An 18,330-nucleotide genomic window follows, 5' to 3' on the forward strand; every position below is an offset into this window, starting at 1 on the left:
ATGTGGGAGCTCCCTTTAGAGATTCAAATGGGAACCTGGTGAACCAACTCATCATAGACAATAATGACTCTTAGTCTCTTTGTGAGAGAGCACCCACACCTTGCCGGGAACCCTAAATATGCTATTGGCCGCCTACCAAGCATGCCCTACTGTCCCCCTCCCTTAGGTGTATTGCACATGACTAGTTAATTGCCTGACTCCACGTTCTCTCAGACCAATTTTCCCTATCCCAAGTTAATCGGGCTCTCTCAGCAGATTCATGTCTCCTCTCTTTCTAGCCTGTCCCCAAGTCAGCTGGCATGTTCCTCAGAAAAAGGGGGGGGGGGGAAGACAATTAAACTCTTCAGGACCCTCTGCACTCCACATGAACCCTCCCACTCTCAGAGTTTGTCTGGACTGGTGGGCTAGTGGAATGCTGGGTTTTGTGGCATGCTGGGTTCACGGAACACAAACTTGGGGGAATGTGGCCTTGGGGAATGTGGGTTTGGGGAAAGCTTATGGGGAACACAGTGTTTGGGTAAAGTGAGTTTCAAGGAACACGGGTTCAGGGATCACATGTTTGGGGAACAAGGGTCTCAGGAATGCTGCCACATGACCAACGGTGTTCAGGGAATATTGTGGCTAGCAGTCCTAGGGGAAGGGTTTAGCCTTCCCACAGCTTCCAGTTCAAGCACCAGAAACCTGCTGTTTTACCCTGAACAAGCACTCCTTTCATCACACTCTTTCCAGATTGATGCCCAGAAACCTCCTGCTTTGTGGGTTCCCAAAACAGTTCATTCAGGCAGGATTCTGTTCCCACTCAGCTGGTTTTTTGCAGGAAAGATGATGAGGGTTCACTCACTCAGAAGCCATCTTGCCTCACCTCCCCCTAATGTATTTTTAATCTCATTCGTTGTCTTTCATTTCAATAATGTCTGTTACTTTTCATTGCAGGCTTTCAAATTGTTCTTTATGGTCAGCCAGTGTCATCTTCTTTTTTTTTTTAAAAACAACTGAATTTTTATCAATTCATATTAATAAAGCATACAGTTTTTCCAAAATGTATAATCAATGGTACTTTGCATAATCACATAGTTGTGCTTTTATCATTTCAATGAATATTAGATCATTTTCATTATATCACTAATAATAAGCAAAAAATAGAAAACAAACAAGAAAATTCTTTACCCCTCAATCTTTCTATTCTTCCCTTGATGTACATAGCTGCTATTTCTGGCTATTCTTGCACTATTATTTATTTGTTAAGCAGTTTTATTAAGATATATTTACATGCCTTACAATCTGTACAAAGTATAGAATCAATGACTGTTAGTATAATTACAATATTGTGCACCACAAAAAAAAATTTAGAACAATTTCATCACTCTAGAAAAAAACTCCACACCCTTATCCCAAGCATTACATTACCACTAATTTAAATTCATCTTTACAAATTGATTTATGTTTACATTTTAGATAAATGAAATCATACAATAGGTAGTACTTTGTGTCTGTTTTCTTTCACTTAGCATGTTTTGTTTCTCTGATATTAACATCTTGCAGTATTAACATACATTTACTAATTTTCCATATGCAATACTACCTATATGCATATTTCATATGCTATACAGTCCCATGGTACATTTCTTAGCTTTTATTTTAGTAATATACATGACCTTAGACTTTCCATTTAAACTGCTTTCATTCCCACGTAATAGTACTGCTATTTACGAACATTATGTTGGGCTTTCACCTTTTCTATTTATTTCTAAATATTAACACACATCCTACCAATTCTGCACAAGTTAACACTCAGTTTCCAGGCTCTAAACTCATTCCATATTTCTGGTGAATCCCATTCAAGTTATTAACTCAGTGATATTACACTATATGTTTAGTTCATAGTACTGCATTCATACAGTATTTCTTCTTTTGTGTCTGGCTTGCTTCATCCAACATAGTATCCTCCAGGTTCATCCATGTTGTTGTATACTTTATGGCTTCATTTTTTCTTACACCTGCATAATATTCCACTGTGTGAATACAACACAGTACATTTATCCATTCATTAATTGTTTCCAACTTTTGGCAGTCAGGAATAACATGGCTACAAACATCACTGCAAATCTCTCTTTGTGTCACTGTTCTCAGTTCTGGGTATATATCCAGTAGTTGTATTGCCAGATAACATGGCAAATCTATATTCAAATTCTTTAGGAACTGCCAAACATCTTCTACAGTGACTGTACATTGTACATTTCCTCTAAGAGTGGGTCTTGTAGTTTTCTCTTTTTAATAGTGGCCATTCTTACAGGTGTGAAATGATATCTCACTTTCTTGATTTGCTGGTGATATGAGTCTATATCTAAAAAATACTGGAAATTACACAACAAAACTCTAGAACTAATAGATTAATTCAGCAAAGTGGCAAGATACAATATCAATATGCAAAAGTCAGTAACATTTCTATACACTACTGATGTTCAATCATAGCAGGAATTCAGATTAAAATTCCATTTATAATAGTGACTAAAACAATAAAATATTTAGTAAAAACTTAACTTAGGATAAAAAGCACCTGTGTTCATAAAACTACAAACATTGTTAAAAGGAACTGAAGAAGACTAAATAAATGGAAGAACATTTCATGTTCATGGATTGGAAGACTAAGTTTACATTAAAATGTTAATTCTACCCATATTGATTGACAGATTCAATGCAATTTCAATAATAATCCCAATGGTCTTTTCTACTGAAATAGAAGAGCCCACTATCAAATTTATTTGGAAGGGTAAGGAGCCCTGGATAGCCAAAAATTTCTTTAAAAAGAAGAGTGAAGTTGGAGGACTCTCACTTCTTGACTTGTAAGCATATTACTTAGCCACAGTCATTTAAACAGCATGGTATTTGCATAGAGATAGACAAATTGACTAATGGAAACAAATCAAGAACTGAGAAATAGACCCTAACATCTGCAGTCAAGTGATCTTTGACAAGACTGTCAAGACCCGCAATTGGTCCAGAACAGTCTATTCAATAAATGGTGCTTGGAAAACTGGATATCCATACCCAAAAGAAAGAAAGAGGATTGCTATCTCACACCTTATATAAAAATTATCTCAAAATGGATCAAGGACCTAAATAGAAAAGCAACAACCATAAAACTCCTAGAAGAAAATGTAGGGAAACATCCTCAAAGTCTTGTGGTTGGCAGTAGTTTCTTAAGCCTTATACCCAAAGCATGAGCTGCGAAAGAGAAAATAGATAAGTAGCCCCCCTCAAAATTAAACATTTTTGCACCTCAAAGGAATTTGACAAGAAAGGTGAAAAAGCAGCTGACTGAATGGAGAAAATATTTGGCAAACACTTATCTGATAATAGTTTAGTATCCAAGATATAGCAAGAGATATGACAAGTCAACAATAAAAAGACAAGCAACACAATTAAGAAATGGACAAAAGATTTGAATAGACATTTGTCTAAAGAAGAAATGAAATAGTGAAGAAACACATGAAAAAATGTTCAACATTAGTAGTGATTACAGAAATGCAAATCAAAATGACAATGAGATATCATTTCACACCTAATAGACTGGTCACTATTAAAAAGTCAGAAAAGTGTAAATTTTGGGGAGTGTGTGCAGAAATATGAAATCTTATTCAATGTTGGTGGGAATGTAGAATGGTACATCCACTGTGAAGGACTGTTTGGCAGTTCCTAAGGAAATTGAATATAGACTTGCCATGTGACCTGGCAATAACATTACTAGCACATACCCAGAAGAACTGAGAGCAGTTACATTAACAGTCAACTGCACACTGATGTTCATAGCGTTATTCACAGTTGCTGAAAGTTGGAAACAATCCACGTGTCCATCAATGATGAATAGATAAGCAAATTGTGGTTTATACATATGATGGAATATGACACAGCTGTAAGAAGAAATGAAGTCATATAGCATATGGCAACATGATGAATCTGGAGGACATTATGTTGAGTGAAGCAAGCCAGACACAAAAGGACAAATACTGTATGATTGCGTTATTTTGAACTAAATATATTATGTAAACTCATGGAATTAATGATTGGAATATAGGTCACCAGAAATTATAGTGGGGGTAAAGAATGGAAAACTGAGGGTTAATCTGTGTAGATGTGATTAAAAGGGTTTTGTATACGTTTTCGGAAATAAACGAAAAGGGTGAAGCGCATCGTGGTGTTTGACTAGCAGAGCAATTATATGGGCATGACAGTGGTCAATAGAAAAAGTCTAAGGACATATATTACTAGAAGGAATGCTAAAAAATGTAACATGGAACTGTATAACATAGTGAAATCTCATGTAAAATACAAATATGGATGATATTGTATATATAAGACTGTTTTACAAAATATAAATACAAATATACTAGAGAGGAGGAAACAATATCAGCTAAGTATGGAAGAGGAAGCATAAAGAGATTGAGAAGAGATGAGTTTTGTTTGGTTGGTTTTTGTTTATTATTATTATTACTGAAATAATGAAAATGCTCTAAAAATTATTTGAAATGATGAATGTACAATGTTGTGATTATACCCAATACCATTGATTGTATACTGTGGATGGATTTAAGCTTTATTAATATGTATTGATATTTTAAAAAATGCACCTTGACAAAATCTAGCATACTTTCTTGATAAACACACTTCAAAATATAGGAAAATAAAAACGCTTTGTCAATATGATAAAATACATATACGAAAAACCAACAGATAACATCATACTCAATGGAGGAAAGCCTGTAAACTATCCCTTTTAGATTGGGAATATGACAAAGATGCCCATTGTCACCACTGTTATTCAACATTATGCCAAAACTTCTAGCTAGAGCAGTTAGGCAAGAAAAAGAAATGAAAGGTATTCAAATTGGAAAAGAAGAAGTAAAATTTTCACTATTTGTAGGTGGTAAGATCCTATATTTAGAAAGATCCTGAAAAACCCCGCAAAGCTACTGGCACTAATAAACAAATTCAACAAAGTGCATTCCCCCCCCCCCCCATTTATTACCATTTATTAATTGGGTTGTTTTACTTTATGTTGCTAAGTATCTTTATATATTTTGGATTAGTTCTTTTATCAGATATGTGGTTTCAAAGTATTTTCTCCAATTGTGTAGGTTGTTGTTTTACTTTTATGATGAAGTCCTTTGAGGAATAAAATTTTTTAATTTGATGAGGTCCTATTTATCAATTTTTTCTTTTATTGCTTGTGGTTTGGGTGTGAAATCTAAGAAACCAATGCCTAACACAAGGTTCTCAGTATGCTTTCCTGTGTTTTCTCCAAATTTCAGGTCATTTTTGGCTTTACTTGCTTTGTTGTCCAGTATATAATCTTGTCAAACAATTTAAATGTGACCTCTAGCCCCCCAGAAAATGTTTCTTTTGTGATACTCGATTCTCATTGTTATACTAAAAAACATGTTTTATAAATTTGAAGTATTGTGTTCCCAATCATTTCTAATTGGTGTCACAAAATCTCTAATACTAGCTCTTTTCCCCAAGCTCATGATATCCATCTTCAACAGAATTCTCAGTTTCTTGGAAACATTTTTATTTATTGCAACTGTATATAAGTAGTTTTGATAGTTTTTAAATGTTTATATCATAATAATTTTAAAAAATCTTTTCCCTTATATTATTGAAATTATTAATAACTTATAATCTTGAGGCCTACACTTTATAACCATTCATTACCTTCCTACAGTCTGGATTCTCTTTCTTTCATGTGTTTGATTTCAGGTGCTCTCTTTTTCACTGTTACAGTACTAAATCCATATCTTTTTCTTAGTCCTTTTATTTTCTTCAACCAATAGCATATGAAAGTGATAGTGGTGAATTTATGCTGGGCTTTTTAAAGGCAGATAATATGTAATCATAGTAGTAATAGTAATATGATAATGATAAATAATATGTATTTGTTCTTCCTGGATAACAAGGTTACTCTATTTAAAATCAGCATTCAATATTCAACTACATTTTAAATATCAGCAACAAACAGAAATTAAAATGAAGAAGATATTCAGGTATTATAAATCTAAAATACATAGATGTAAACTTAATAAGATGTATGACTGTTACTTAAAAATTTGTAAAACTTTGGAGAAATACATGAAAGTAAGCAAATTGAGAAATATACCATATTCAAGTTTCCAAATATTGGAAAACAATATTTTTAAATTGTCAATTTCCTTCAAATGTATCTAAAATCAGTGTTTCAAATTAAGTGAAATCAATTAATAGTCAAATTAATTGTCAAATTAATTAATGTATTAATAGATTATTTTTAATTTATCAATGGAGCATAAAAACTGATTCTAAAATTAGTTTAGAGGTACAAAAGGCCAAGAAAGTCCAAGGCATTCCTAAATAAGAACAAGTTGGGAGGCCATGCTCTTTTAACAAGAATGACCATAAAGGCATTGCAGGGTTATCATAGACACAGTGAAATAGGCAATGGAATATTATAAGGAGCCCACAAAAATAGCCATATCCAAGCAGACAGTTGATATTTTCCATAACAGTTATTCTTTTTTTTTAAATTTTATTTTATTTATTCATCTTTTAAAAAATATTACATTCAAAAAATATGAAGTCCCCATTCACCCCCACTACCCCCACCCCACCACTCCCCAAACAGTAACACTCTCCCCCATCATCATGACACATCCATTGCATCTGGTGAGTACATCTCTGGGCATCGCTGCACCCCATGGCCTGTGGTCCACACCATAGCCCTCACTCTTCCACGTTCCATCCAGTGGGCAATGGGAGGACATACAATGTCTGGCAATTGTCCCTGCAGCACCACTCAGGACAACTCCAAGTCCTGAAAATGCCTACACATCTCATCTCTTCCTCCCATTCCCCAGCAGCCACCATGGCCACCTTTTCCACACCAATGCCACATTTTCTCGATTATTAACCACAATAGTTCATGAATAGAATATAAGTCCACTCTAATCCTTACTGTATTCCTCCATCCCGTGGACCTTGGCTTGGTTGTGTCCATTCCACATCTATGTCAAGAGGGGGTTTAGATTCCACATGGATACTGGATGCAATCCTCCTGCTTTCAGTTGTAGGCACTCTAGGCTCCATGGTGTGGTGGTTGACATTCTTCAACTCCATGTTAGCTGAGTGGGGTAAGTCCAATAAATCAGAGTGCAGGAGCTGAAGTCTGTTGAGGCTCAGGGCCTGGGTATCATATTGTCAGTCCAGAGATTCAAATCCCCTAGATATATCTTAAACCCCAGCACCAACTACAATTCCAGTAAAGTAGCATGAAAGGCTTGTGAAAAGAGATCACATCTGAGTCCAGCTCCATCACATAGAAACACCAGCTCCAAAGAAGGATCAACTGACATGGCAGTGAACTCCATCTGCCATGACCATAAAGCCTGTGGGTCTCTTTAGCCCTCAAAAGGACCAATACCTGGGGTTGTATCTACTTTATCTGTCTCCATAACAGTTATTCAAGATCACAGCATAATGGATAGACTTTTCAATAAATTGCTTGAGACATCTGATACTCACATGGAAAAAATAAAATTAGATGTTTATTTCACATCATACCCCAAATTAACTCTGAGATTAAAGATCTAAAACTGAAGGACAAGAAGATAAAAATTTACAAAAATTATAAAAGAATATCTTAGTTATATTGGACTAGACAGGGATTTTTTTCATCTAAGAAGATACAAATTAAATGAGAAATAAAGGAAAAGATTGTTAAATTTAATATATATCTACATTTAGAGCTTTTGTAAATTAAAAAATCTACCAAAGATAACTTCACAGACCTCTCTGTAAGGCTGCTGAACTAATGAAATTAATATGCCACATGAAACCATATTCTGTAAGGTTATTGAACTAATGAAATTGATATGCCACATGAAACCATCCTCTTCATGTTTGGTAGTATTATACTAATGAGTAGGAAAATATGTGGTTTTAGAAAAGGGATACATATGGCATTTTTGTGGTAAGCAAAATAATGGTCCCCCAAAATGCCCATGTCCTAGTCCCTGAAACCTGTGAATATGCTGATTTCTGTGGCTAAAGAGGCTTTATAAATATGATTTAGTTAAGAATCTTGAGATTGGGAGATTGTCATGGACTGTTTAATGTCCTAATGTAATCACAAGTGTCCTTAAAATGGAAAGGAGGGCAGGAATGTGAGAGAAGGAGATGTAACCATGTAAGTAGAAGAGAGAATAAGGAGATTTCTGGCTTTGAAAAATGAAAGGGAAATTCAACCCAAGGGATGTGGGAAACCTCTAGAAACTAGAAAAGGCAAGGAAGAAATACTTCCCTAGAATATGCTGAAACCTTGATATCAGACCTGTGAGGGTTATTTCCATAACTGTAAGATAATAAATTTGTAATCTTTTAGTCTTGTTTGTGGTAACTTTGTTATAGCAGCAAGAGGAAACTAGTACAGATTTATCCCACCATAAGAATATAAACATGTTTATTAAGTTTATAAAGATAGGAACTATAGTTATAAATTCTCTACAATCCATCACTAGCAATAAAATGTTGTAATTTAGTGAGATCAGAGATCAATTCTCATTTATCAACATAATTGATTAAATAAATTGTACAAAGAATTTTTAAAAATCTACCAAAGATTAGTGAAAAGGCAAATCACAAATTGGAGGAGATAATTTACATATATATTTGATGAAGGCTTTGAATCCAGAATGTTTGTGTGTGTGTGCATGTGTGTTCTGTATTGGTATACTTTTTAAATTTTCTTTCAAATTTTACATTAAAAAAATAGAAGGTCTCCATTTAACCTCCAGCCTCCTATTCCACTCCCCCCACATCACCAAACTCTTCCATCATCGTGGCACATTCACTGCACCTGGTGAATATATTTTGGAAAACTGCTGCACCACATGGACAGTGGTCTACATTTTAGTCTACACTCTCCCCCAGTCCACCCAGTGGGCCATGGCAGGACACACAATGTCCAGCATCTGTCCCTGCAGCACCACCCAGGACAATTCCAAATCCTGAAAATGCCCCCACATCATATCTCTTCTTCCCTCTTCTTACCATCAGCAGCTACTGTGCCAACTTTCTCAATATCAATACTATAATTTCTTCCCTTACTAATCACAATAGTTCCCCAGCAGAATATATATATTAATTGCGGCTCTTCACACATGTGTAAACTCAAAAGGCCACTAAATAAAAATATACCACCTTATTAACAATCAGGGAAATATAAATTCAAAATAAAATCTGATAACATTTTACTAGATTGAGAAAAATTAAAATGTCTAACAATATTAAGTATTGATAAGTGTGAGGGAAAATCATGATGCTTATCTAATTTTGGCAGAAGTGTAAATTGGTAAGACCACTTTGAAAAAATATATCATTCTATGATAAGTTTGAACAACTCAACAATTCCACTCATAAATATATACTCCAAAGACTCTTTGCACATGTGCATCTGGTGATGTATAAAAGAACTGTTTGTAATAATGATATTATTACAAAAATTCTAAATGTCCATCAATGGTGAACTTGGTAAATAAAATCTGATATATCTATGCAGTGGAATACCATATAGCAATGAGAATGGATAAACTACAGCAACATGCATCAATAGGGTTGAAATTTGCAAACTTGTTGATTAAAGTGAAAGTGACTAAAAACTTGTAAAATACGATTCCATTTATATAGGGTTCAAAGAGAACAAAACTAAATAATGGATTTTGGGGATATATTTATAGGTTGAACTTTATATTAAAACATGGACTCTTTTCCCAAGATGATAGTGGTCATTGTCAGCCCTAAGCAAGGAATACAAAGGAGAAAGGAGCACCTGTGGGAATTTTATCATACTGGTAATGTTTAATTTCAAACTTTATATGGTGGCTACATAGATATTCACATTGTTATCAATATTTTAAAACTAAATATATGTTTTGAATAAACCTTATTTTAGAGAAGTTTTAGATTTACAGAAAAATTACAACAAAAGCATAAGGCATTCCCCTAGAACCCTCCCCCCACCCCTAATTTCCCCTATATTAACATCTTACATTAGTGTAGTATATTGGTTACAATTGATGAACAAATGTAGAAGCATTACTACTAACAAAAGTCTATTTACATTATGGTTTACACTTTGTGCTGTATAGTCTTATAGGCTTTGACAAATGTATAATGTCATGTATCATCATGACAGTATCATACCGAGCAGTTTTACAGTCTTAAAAATTCCTGTTCTCCATCAATTCATCCCTCACTCTCTGAATGCCTGGCAACCATTATCTTTATATCAGTGTTATAAGTTCTTCCATTATCACAAGATAATAACTACAATAACAATAAATCTACTTTGGTCTGTGGTTACACTCCTCCCTTAAGTTTGTTCAATCTTCAATCTTGAAGGATTTTGGATGATGTCTACTATGACTCCTTCAGGCAGAGAGGAGAGTTAGATATTATGGAGCAGATGGAAGGAATTGTTTTGCTTGTGTTGGTGGTACTTCTTGTTTCAGGGATGGGACTTGTCCATCATCATTGTTTTGTTTGTCCAGGACAAATCTGAAGATCTGGAGGGTAAGAGTAAAGACATGTCTAATTCTCCTATTAAATTATGATTTCTAAGAGCAGAGGTGTTTGTTATTCATCTTTGCATTTTCAATATTTAGCACTGTTTCCAGTTTCCTAATAGTCACTTAATAAATATTTGTTGAACTGAACTGTGTGTAATCAGGTTATTCTGAGGCACTGATTTGAGATATATCAGAGATTGACATGGTCATTCTCAATTATTTATTTTTCTATTTGCTATAGATGATTTGAAAAAAAAATTGTAATAGTATAAATATGTAAGTATTCCACAGTAACATAAAACTCCATAAATCCCCTTCTACACACCCCTCTATTTTTTAGAATAGGTTTATAAAATAAATATTATGAAAAGCAAAGGAGAATATATCATAATGATTAGATGTGCAGATTTCTAGACTGAATTTCCTAAGTTCTAGTGCAAACTCTACAAACATGTAGAATTAGAGCAATGATTAAATGAAAATGAAAATAAAGCCTGGCATGTTATCTGTCACAAAGGAAGCACTCAAATATTAGCCAGAATTTTTACACTTGTTTTTAATGCTGGGCTTAAATAATTATCTAGAATTCTACTTTTCCTTGGCTCTTTTGAATACTAGACATTTATTTTCTACTCTTAATTTATGTTTTTTTTCATTCATTTTATTCTACTAAGTCTTTTTAACTTTTCAAGGATCAGAAGTTTACTTTTAAACTTCTCACTATAGAAAATGAACCTTTGGATGATCCTTGTCAGACAAAAACAGACATTTCCAATATCTTACCAGTAATCATTGGTGTCTACTCTGCATCATTTTAATTTAAAATTTTGTAGACAAGCATATCATGAATATTTCTCCTTCGTTCTGCTACCTAGAATTTTGTGACCTTTCCTCTATGCATCCCATTGCTTTTTATTCATTTGTCATAGAAAAATCAATAAGAGGAAAGAGAGGTAAAACAATATATTGCTAGCTTCAATTTGATTACATATCTGTGATTAGACTAAAGTTTATATTTCTAATGTAGAACTCACAATGCAGAACTCTTTTTAAAAGCTTAACATTGTCCATGCAGTTTTAATCTTCCTGTTATCTTTATTATATAATATTTAATATTTGCTATTTAAGGACTGTCTTTTTTGATATGTGGCAGAAGAAAATTCTTAGTAGGGAAAGGAAATGGTAATTTACAGAAGGAGATGTCATCCCCAAGTGACCCATTAACTACTTTTCCCCTTAGATACCCTGGGAAAACCGGCATGATTCTAGGAGACAATTCCCAGAACAGACTGAATTCAGGCTGTCAAGACTAGGTCTCTGAAGTTCTACTTGGTCATGACCCAAGTGTAATTAGTGGTGATAATTAACTACTTTACTATGGCAGCACTTTGTGTAACTCTTTGCACAGGGGAGAATTATACAACAGACAGAAACTTTCTGAGTTATTCTGTCTCCCTTTAGATGCTTTTGCTTTATGCCCTCGGTCATAGGTGCAAAATTTTCCTTCTCCATTGTGTTTCAGTGTTAAAAACAAGAGTTCCTTGATGGGAAGAGCCATCTGCAAAGGTTAGTTGAATGCAGTCCTCCAGAAAAGGGTGATTTATAAGGTGGAAGATTGTGCTGCCACTTGTTCACCATCCTTTCACTTCGATTTTATTTATTTATAATTTTTATCATGATATAAAACATGATATGGAAAACCACATAAAGTAAATTTGTAGCTTAATGATTTTATAAGACAAATACTCCTGTAATCATCACCTAAGTCAAGATAAAGAACTTTCCCACACTCCCAGAAATCCTCTATGACTATAGTACATACATAGTTTTGTAGACTATCACTGCATTACCCAGTTTACTGGTGAACTGTTTTTTCTTAAACCACATACACTTACTTTTTCTCCAAAATCTCAAAATATTATACATTATACAAAAATGTGTTTGCTTTTTGGCCAATCTTTTTTGTGAGAAATGGTGTCATAATTTTGTTTCATTTGCCATTATCTTATTATGGTTGTAGTTGAATATTTGTATGTTTAAGGGATGTTTTTATATGTTTCAGAAATTGTCATTTCATCTTTCTCATTATTTTCGATTTTTGATGTAAAAATTCATGAAACATAAACCATTTTATTGTTAGCAATTCAATAGCATTTGGTGTATTCATTCACAGTATTTTTCCACTGCCATCTCTGTCTCATTCCAAAACATTTTCCTCAACCCAAAAATAAATCATGTCTATTAAGCATTTATTCACCATTCACTCATAACTTACCCCCTGGGAACCATCAATTGCTTTTTTTTTCTACCATTCTGGATATTTCATATAAATGGAAACATACAATATGTGACCTTTTGTGTCTGGCTTCTTACATTAAGCAAAATTTTCAAGGTTCATTCATGTCTTAGTATGTATCAGACTTCACTTCTTTTTATGACTGAATAATATTATGTCGTATGTATATATCACAATTTATTTCTCCATTCTTCCATTGATGGACATCCACCTTCTAAGCTATTTTGGGGTATGTCTTAGAAGGGGAACTGCTGGGTCTTACGGTAATTTTATGTTCTAACTATTTGAGGAACCATCAGACTGTTTTGTACAGTGTCTATACCATTTTATATTTCCCATCAAAAATGCACAGAATTCTAATTTCTCCATATTTTTGCCAACACTTATTATTATTTATTATAGCCAATCTGGTGAGTATGTCTTTTCTCATAGTTTTGATTTGCATTTTCATATTGACTAATGACATCAATCATTTTAGTCATAGTTTTTTACCAGATGCATTGCTAGTAATCCCTTTGTGCCAGAAATACCAAGCCCTCAAATCTCAATCTTAATGCCTGCACTTAGGAAACTCATTCCTGTGAAAATGAAACTTAGCCTAGTTATAATTAATTCTTAAGAGTTACCTCCTCAAAACAGAAGTTACGATTTCACAGTAATTACGTAAGGGATCTATTGATACAAAAATGTTCAAGCAGTTCACAGATCATATTATTCTTAAAGTTTCCTGAGAGAGAATTCTTAGCATACTTTATCAGTCATGAGCTCACAAACAGTTATTTCTCAAGGCTTTCTGAGTGGCCACTGGAGGTATTGAAGGCAAGGAGAGGGAAAAGAGGGGTAATATGGGGACATTTTTGGGGCTTGGAATTATCCTAAATGACATTGAAATGAATAAACAGGCCATTATATATCCTACCATAACCTACAGAATTGAGTGGGAGAAAGTGTAAACTACAATGTAAACTAGAATCCATGCTTAGGGACAATGCTCCAAATGTGTTCAGCAATTGCAATGACTGTACGACACTAATAAAATAAGTTTTTAATGTGGGGAAGGGTGGGAGGTGTGGGGAGTGGAGCATATGGGAATCTCTTATGTTTTTGTGTGTAATCTAAGTATCTATATATATACATATACATATATATATACACATATAAAGGAAAGAAATGCTGACTAAAAATGGGAAAGAATTGGAAGAGTTGAAGGAAAAATGTAAAGCCATATATGGTACACATGGTTTGCCTTCAGTTGTCACTGTCTTTTTAGTCCCTTTTAAATGGCGGAAATTATATTTATATAATATAAACTTTCCCATCTAAACTACTACCGTTAAGTGGGATTAACTCATATTCACAATATTGCACTACCCTCATCACCACAAATTAACAGAAATTTCACAATTTGACATCAGCCGATCAGAAACCCTGTATCCATTGCACATTAACTCCCCATCCCAACACTACACCTTTACTCCTTTTACTGTCTTTATAGGTCTAGTTATTTCATAAAAATGAGGTTACACAATATTTGTCTTTTTTCTGTCTCTCTTATTCATTTAATATGATGTATTTATGGTTCATCCCCATTGAGTTTGTATCAGAAATTATTAATATCCCAAGGTATGTATATAACTCATTTTACATAATCATTCTTCCATTCATGGCCATTTTACTGGCTTCCACCTTTTGGCTTTTGTGAATAATACTGCTATGTACAGTGATGTACAGGGGCCTTCCCTGGTCCCTGCATTCAATTCTTTGGGGGTATTTACCTAGAATTGGGATTGCCAGGTCACATGTTTAACTTTTTGAGGAACTGCTAAACTGTTTTGCACAAATTATTGAACCATTTTACATTCCAACTAACAGTGTACTAAGGTTCTTATTTCTCTTCATCCACACCAGCACTTGTTATTTTCTTCTTGCTTATTTTTTGGAAAATAATAGCCATTGTAATGGGTAAGAGATGGTACCTCACGGTGTTTTTTCAAATTATTTGCATTTGTATTTCCCTAATGGCAATGCGTATTGAGCTTCTATTCATGTGTTTATTTGCATTTGCATATTTTTTTGGGGGGAAATGTCTATTGAAGTCCCTCGCCCATTTATTAAATTGTTTTCTTTGGCTTTTTGTTGTTAAGATGTAAGGCTTTTTAATATATTCTGGATATTAACTCTTATCAGAAATATGGTTTCCAAATATGTTTCCCCATTTGAGTGGATATTTTTTCACTTTCTTTATAATGGCTTTTGATGAACAACACTTTTTAATTTTGATGAAGTCCTATTTATCCATTTTTGTTTTGTTGCTCCAGCTCAATGTATAATCTATGATTCCATAGTCTATTACCAGGTCTTGAAGATATTTCCCTAATTGTCCTCCAAGAGTTTTATAGTTGTAGATCTTGCATTTAGGTTCTTGATCATTTTGAATTAATTTTTGTGTAGGTATGAGATCAGGTTCCATTTTCTTCCTTTTGCATGTGGATATCCAGTATTCATTGTACCATTTGGTGAAGAGGCTTTTCCTTCCCCATTGAGTGGACTTTAGTGAGAAAGAAATAGCAATTATAATACCAAAATATTAATGAAATAAAAACAAAGTTATCATTGAAAGAACCAAGAAAACCAAATTTAATTCTCTCAAAAGACTGAAAAAAATGTTAATACATTAAGAAAAATAATCAAGAAGAAAAGGGAAAAATATAAAATGTATTAATATAAAAAGATAGAAATAAATTGTTATTCTTCATAGACAGTATTTTTGTTGGCCGGTTAGATATGCATTCTATAACCTCCTCAATTCTAGGAAAGCAGATCTCCACATAATAGCATTTAATATGGTAGTTTGCCTGTTTCATTTCTGTTTTCCTCAATAGGCAGCAAGTTTGATAAGTGCCCAAATTGTTGGTGAATAAAGATGAATGTAAAGGTAGATATAATAATAACTTAAAAGCAAATAGTCATTAGCAAATAAAAATTGGCCTCTGTCAATGAAAACCAAAAGAACCAGCCAAGGAAATATTAAATGAAGGTTCAAATGAAATGAAGTGTGCTCTATAAGAGGAAGGGAATAACTAACACTGTAATAGCTCCTGGACTGCACCAGTTATTGGTACATACTGGTTGTTTGACTTGAATTCAATATTGGTGGTAAAAAGATATTATCAGTGGTTCTTATATCTATAAATAATTCAATGAACATCTAAAATGAATAAATAATATTCTGAAATCTGAAAAAAAATATTACCACCGCTACAAAAAATAATAACCATCACAATGAATTGCTCAATTTCCCTATGACTCTTTTTTGCATGACACTTGGCCCTTGGGAAAACCAACATGCACCAAAGACCTGGTGTCTGTAGAAAGCCAATAATGGTGTATGATATTGGTTATTAATACTCAGTCCTGCTGATTGGTTTCATGCCTAATGGTAAAAACTATTTATAACTCTTAGTCTTGAGCATTATGAATAACCTAAAAGAAATCAATATCTTTGTTTCTCAATCTTTGAAGCTGCTTCAGTTGAACCTGAGCCTGAGCAGATAGGTAGGAAACCTACTCTTTAATTCTCCAGCACCTAGTTGCATAGTTAGCCATCTTTTTTTTTTCACTCCCCACATTCTATTTCTCTTTTTCTTCATCTTACCCTCTTTAACTCTCTATATTTGAATGAATTTCATGCATGTTGTTTAATATCCTTATGATTTGAAGCCCTGGTTTTAATTGAACATAAAATATTCTTCAAAGCACTAGTGTCTTTGTTAAAGTTGTATGTGTGATATCTTGAATATCTATCAAGAAATTTAAGATCATAAAAAAAATAATGTTTATGCCCTGGCTATTTCATTCCAACAGAACACAACATGTAAAAGCATGCTAAATACTTTTATGGATATTCCCTCTGAAATCTAATATTGTTGATCTCCTTCACTCAGTGTTTTATATGATATGCTGTGAGATTTCAATATTTTTCTTTGATAGAGCCCCAAAGTCTTAAATTTGAAGAATATTTATGTTATATTTCACCATCAGGTAGACAGATCTGCAAGCAAAATGCAATGGGCTGGATTGGTTAACATAGGAGGTGGGGACAGATATTCATAAGACTTTTGAGTTGTCCAGATGAAAAATATATAGCAGGCAAGCAAAAATAAAAATTATGGGAAAAAAAGAGAGGGAAACTTTAAGAAATATTTGAAAGTGAGTATTGTATAAGTGAAGATAGAAGGTGAAGAAGGAACAAGAAAGCCCATAAAGTGTCTGTACTAAGGATCTGGGAAATAGATTATGATATTTATTAAGGCATTGGAATAGATTATGAGTCCAGTTTTGAAATATTTACATAAAGTGAAGGTGAAACTTCCATTTGGGAATACCACACACAAGCAATGGATATTTTCTTTTGAATTTCAGAAGTAAGCTACATTTTTAGAAGTCATTCAATGTAAGCACTACTTAAAATGAGTAAACAGGTACTAAATACAAGCAAATAGAATCCTGAGTCACACAAAATTTAAGGGTGTGTAGAGGAAAAACTATCATATGTTAGTGAAATATGTAGCAAAGTGAGAAATTCAAAGAATAATTCAGACAGTGCTGTTATAGAAATGCTAGGAATGCATTCACCTTCACCTCCAAGTAACAAATCTTAATTGACAGGACCTTAAACAAATAAGGGTGAATTTTCCTCACATTTCTCACAAGAAATCATTTCTGGCTTTTGTTAGGTGCCTCAAAATGACCTTTAGGTCTTAATTCTAACTTTTCACTGTATCATTTTTAATATGTGAATTGCAGAATATCATGAATTTTGCATGGTAGATATAACATTAACATATATTCAGGGAAAAGGAGACCAGGAAAAGAGTCTCCTCCACATAAAGATTGTCCTTTTATTTGGTAAGGAAGTCCCACTCCCCCATAGCTAACAGCAGTTTATAGCTCATTAAACAGATCTGTGTCAGATGCCTCATCTTAGACCAATTCACAGCCATGTAAAATGGAATTTTACTAACTGGATCAGAAAAATCATGTTTCATTCCCTTAGGTTCAAGATAGGAATACATACTCCTAAAATTGAGAGATTTTTAACCTACTACTTAAACAAATAGAATTTTTTGGAAGAATTGGAAAGGGGAATGACTTTATAGATGTGAAGAAGCTAATGGCAAAGGAAACTACATAAAAAGTCAATGATAGAATCAAATCAGGAAGACAGAGCAAGGAAAAGAGTGATGGAAAACAAGTGTTATAAGAAATTGTCAGAGAGGTGGGGCAAGATGGTGTCTGAGTGAGTGCACCTTATAGTCTCTCCTGCAAAGAAGCGGCTGGGCAACATTGGAAATTCTTCAGGACCAGGCTGTTTAGGGATTTTGCAGGGCAGGAGGTGTCTGGACATCAATTTGGTGGGATGGTGACAGAGAAGATTCG

This window comes from Dasypus novemcinctus, chromosome 3 (assembly GCF_030445035.2).
Source record: "Dasypus novemcinctus isolate mDasNov1 chromosome 3, mDasNov1.1.hap2, whole genome shotgun sequence".
NCBI classification, from domain to species: Eukaryota; Metazoa; Chordata; class Mammalia; order Cingulata; family Dasypodidae; genus Dasypus; species Dasypus novemcinctus.